The following is a 5,379-nucleotide window of genomic DNA, read 5'->3' on the forward strand; positions in this document are numbered from 1 at the left end:
TGGAGGGACAATCAGAAGATAAGTGGACTAGAAATGATGTCTCCAAGAAGGTGATGTCTCAATATTTTGAAGGATCCATAGAAGTTTGCTGGGTACATAATGAAAGTAACTCAGATTCACTTTCCAAGTTAGTTTTATGTTGCTAAAATAATAAATTCAAACATTTTTATGAGCATATTTTCACTTCTTAGATTAGGAAAAATAAAAAAGGAGTGTGCCAGCACATTTTCACCCAAGGGCATCAAATTCCTTAAAATAGTTCATTATATTAATACTGTGTCACCTGTTGTAAAGGATTGAATTGTGTCCCCCCGAAAGATGTTGAAGTTCTTACCACTCAGTAACTGTGAATGTGACTTTATTTGAAAATACAGTCTTTGCAGATGATCGAGTTAAGATAAGATCATTAGAGTGGGTCCTAATCCATTACATCTGTGTCTATATAAAAAGAGAAAATTTGAACAGGGACAGACAAGCACACAGGAAGAATACCATCTGAAGATGTAGGCAGATACAAACATCTACAAACCAAGAAATGCTAAAAATTACCAGAAAACTACCAGAAGTTAGGTAAGAGGCATGGAAGAGATTCTCCCTCATGACCCTCAGAAGGAATCAACTCTGCTGACACCTTGATCTTGGACTCCTGACCTCTATAACTGTGAGCAGTAAATTTCTGTTGTTCAAGCCACCCAGTTTGGGAGTATTTTATTACAGGAGCCCTAGCAAATTAATACACCCTTGGGTGAAAATGTGCTGGCACACTCCTTTTTTATTTTTCCTAATCTAAGAAGTGAAAATATGCTCATAAAAATGTTTGAATTTATTATTTTAGCAACATAAAACTAACTTGGAAAGTGAATCTGAGTTACTTTCATATCATCTATAGTCCTTTTTCTGTTCTACAAACACATATGCCAGTGATAAGAAGTGTCCCGTTCCTGTTTACACATAACTTTATACAAATTATCAGGTTTTTAAAAATTATAAATTATGATTTTTAATAAGAGTTTGCTTTGAAAAGAGGTCAGTTTACAATGAAACCAGAGAAACTTAAGCTTTAAGGTCCCCAATTACATTGGCTCCTTCTAAGTCCTCGTACCTAATTTTATATTCTTAATTTGAGTTCTTTTTCTTAAAGAGGGTACCCCAGATTATATAAGCTTTGGATTCCACAAAACCTGGATCCACTCTTTATCCCAACCTTTGCAGTTATAACCTCCAACCTCTGCTAGTTACACAGCACAGCTTAATATGATATCTTTATATATTGATTCACTCCAAACATGCCTTCAAATTCATTGTTCTTATCAACAACAATCATTAAAAATAAGCTCAAAGGAAGAAATAACAAACAAACAGGAAAACAAACAACTTTGAGAGTCCTTGAGCGTGTAGTGTTCTAGGCCCAGTGGGATTCCAAAATGAGGACAAGAAGCCTTCTCTAATCTGTACCAAATGGAGATTTTTGTATTTTATTTATTTATTTATTTACTTTTTGCATGAGGACTCCTGTGTCCAGTGAATCACTTCAGAGAGAAAGCCCATTTCTAATATTCCTAGTCTCCCACCATTTTTTTCCAGGATGTGAAACCTCAATTGCTTTGGAGAGAAGATGATATAAAATTAAAATTACATTCATTAGCATATCTAAATGGAAGCATCCTGCCTTACTGTATGTATTCATTAAGAGCAAACATCAACAGATTCCAGAATTTGCCTCATTAATTAATAGGATTATACACATCCCTGGTACTCCTGAGAAGGATGGGAGGAGCCTGAGTGTTATGACCTGAACTGGCCAGGACTTTCTGTGTCTGTAATTTATATATCCCCTCTACAATAGGGGCCTGACTCATCTGTCATTAAAATAACCATTTTCAGTCATCACAAGTATACACTTAAACTTAAATCCTATTTTAGAAAGAGAAAACAGACATCTCTTAAAAAACTCCACAGGGAATTAGGCAAGGTAGCTGGGGTATTGCTGAGATCACTTCAGGAAAAGAATACCCCCCCTCCTTTTTTTTCCTTTGCCCTAGACAGCAACATCATGGCACTTTTCCAGGCCATGTTTACCCACAGGAAGTTGTAGAGTTCATACACACTGCCCGACACTTTCTTTTGCAAATATTAAGCATGATTTCTATCTGGTGTTATAGTAAACCATGTATTCCTTCATGCTTTCATATAGAGAGGGCTCTATTTGAGAGACACGCTGGCCTCCTCTCCACTCTCTTACTCATTCCTACCCCAGAGAAAGAGGACACATCTGATCGGTGAGTCTGAGAGAAGGAATTGGGAGTTCTTAGAGCAGTGTCTTCCTTCCTGCTCACTTTTGAATCCACTTGTCTATGGAAGGTACCTGTTTTGTCTACACTCTGCAACGCTGTCAGTATCCCTGGGTCACGAAGGCCTGTTATCAAGCTATATGTACAAACAGGTGTACAAATCTGTTTCAGATTGTTCCTATAAAGCAGGCTGCCAGCGACTCCTCCTCTTCCTGTATTGGCTTGCTTATTCTCTCATCAAGAAGTGGAATCCATTTCCTTATCCCCTAATCCAAGCTGGACTTTCGACTTATTTACCCCCATAGACTGCCTGCAGTGGAAGTGATGCTTTATGAGTTTGAGGCCTAGTCTTGAAAGGCCTGGCAGCTTCCACTTCCCTTTCTTGGAATCTGGTCATGTAATATGGAAGTCCAGGCTGTTCTGCTGGAGAGAAAGAGGATGTGGAGAGGAAGCACCACATGAAGCCAGGAGCCATTTGGTGGAGAACCAGAGCACCATAACCAATTCCCAGCACCAAAGGCTTTGGAAATGTGAGAGCTCTCTTGGACCATCCAGTCCAACCCACCTGCTACCTGAACACAGCCATATAAGTGACCTTAAACTATACCACGTGGAGCAGAAGAACTGTCCAATCGACCCACAGATTCAGAAGTAATAAAATGTTTAAGCACACCAAGTTTGGGGGTTTGTTACATGGCAATAGATAACTCATCTTTTTTTTGTAATTTTATATAATTTTAGGGTTGAAGACTTAGCAAGCCCATTCGGATACACATTTAAATCATGTTCTACAAAAAGTTTTATCAATAATTAAGATGACATTTTAATTTCTCTTTTCTACTCTTGTGTCTGCTTATTAATTGAGTTCAAACTCTGGAGAGGAAGAAAACAGTACTGTGTATTGACAGGTTAAGACTCCTCAGCTGGAAAGTATCTTATTTATCTACCTAAAAATACTATCTTTTCTTCAAGTCTCAGTTCAAATGTTACCTCCAAAAGCTCTAACTTGATTCCAGTCCCTCTTCTCTGTATTTTCCCAGAGTGTAACTTCATCACAGCACATATTTGCACTTTGTTTTCTACATTACATTATTCATGTTGAAATCAGAAGATATGTTTTATTTGAAATTACATCATCACACTCAGAATCAGCTCAAACACAAACTTATGTTTAGTAAATGCCTAATGAATGTAATACTTGAGAAACTTTACCTGGTTTGCTTCAGTAAATCCTATGAAACGACTTTGTTCCCCCCAATCTCTTTTTTTTTTTCTAAAAAGGTTTTCTTTCAATACTTCGGTCTACGGTTTTGTAATGTGGGAAGAGCACTAGCTTTCGATCAGGATGGTGTTAGGTTTTAAACTTATCTCTGCTACTTTTCAATTATGTAGCTTTGGGCAACCACTTTACATTTCTGAGCTTTAATCTCATTGTAAGATAGGAATGATTATTGATAGAACTTAAGTAATAGATTTCTTTAACAGTTTTATTGACATAATTTATATCATACAGTTTACCCATTTAAAGTGTATAATCCCCTCGATCTAATTTTGAAAGATTCCATCACCCCTCAAAAGACACCCAGTACTAATTAACAGTCACTACATGTTTCCCTATTCCCTTTAATTCTAAGCAAACATGAATCTGTTTTCCATTTCTATAGATTTGCCTATTCTAGATATTTAATATGATGGGATCATATAACATATGATTTTTCTAACAATATTCTTTCATTTAATGTAATTTTAAAAAGTTTATTAATGTTGTAGTATGTGCCAATATTTTATTCCTTTCTATTTTTAAATAATATCTCATCATGTGGCTATGCTACATTTTTATCGTCCATTGATTAGTTGATGAACACGGGATTTTCTACTTTTTCACTATAATGCTGCTATGCTGCTATGAATATTTGTGTAACAGCTTTTGTGCGAACATATGTTTTCATTTTTTCCAGGTACATACCAAAGAGTAGAATTGCAATGTGTGTGTTCCAATTTCTCAACATTCTCCTCAACACTTGGAATTCTCTACTTTTTTGATTTGAGTTTTCCTAGTAGATATGAAGTGGTATCTTATTGTGGTTTTGATCTTTATTTCTCTACAGAATCATGATGCTGAGCATTTTTTTCTGTGCTTATTATCATTTGTTTATCTTCCTTATAAATGTTTATTCATATCCACTGTCTATTTTTTACATTGGGCTATTTGTCTTTTTATTGTTGAGTTGCAAGATTTCTTTATATATTCTGGATACAATTATCTTATTAGTATAGATTTAAAATATTTTTTCCTATTTTGTGAGATATCTTTAAAATTTCTTGATGGTGCCTTTTGAGATACAAAATTTTAAATTTTGATGAACTCCAATGTATTCATTTTTTCTTTACCACTTATTATATTGATATGGAGTTACATCTAAGAGCATTTTGTCTAACCCAAGGTCACAAAGATTTATTCATGTGTTTTTTTCCTAAGAGTTTTATGGTTTTAGCTCTTATAGTTAGAACTATAATACATTTTGAGTTAGTTTTTGTGTATGATATGAGAAAAGGGTACAACTTCATTCTTTCACATGTGGATATTCAACTGTTCCAGCACCATTTGTTGCAAAGATTAGTCTTTTCCCTTGAATTATCTTAGGACCCTTGTTAAAAATCAATTGACCAAAGATGCAAGGGCTTATTTCGGGACTCTCAATTAAGTTCCATTATCAGAATCTATTGTCAGTGAAATATAGAAACTTTATTCCTATACAGCTCCATTCTCCACTTCCATTTTTATGTGCTGTGGTTGTTATATATGCTATATCTATATATGTTCAAACATAATACATTATTACAATTATGTTTTAAAAACACTAAGGAGGATGTGGTCCCATAATGTTGGACGTGGTTCCATAGTGTAGCAGTTAGCATGTCTACTTTACACACAGAAGGTCCTGGGTTTGTGCCCCAGTCTATGGTCCATGGTCTATGGCCATGCCACCCTGAACAAGCCCGATGTCTGATCTTGGAAGCTAAGTAGGGTCAGACCTGGTTAGTACTTGGATGGGAGACCACTTAGGAAGACCAGGTGCTGTAGGCA

General features: G+C 35.7%; 1 pseudogene; it reads left to right on the forward strand.

The window, feature by feature from the left end:
* The first annotated feature begins 5,263 nt into the window (after positions 1–5,263).
* LOC111736958 lies at positions 5,264–5,379 on the forward strand (annotated as a pseudogene).

This window comes from Pteropus vampyrus, unplaced genomic scaffold, assembly GCF_000151845.1.
Source record: "Pteropus vampyrus isolate Shadow unplaced genomic scaffold, Pvam_2.0 Scaffold1, whole genome shotgun sequence".
Lineage (NCBI taxonomy): Eukaryota > Metazoa > Chordata > Mammalia > Chiroptera > Pteropodidae > Pteropus > Pteropus vampyrus.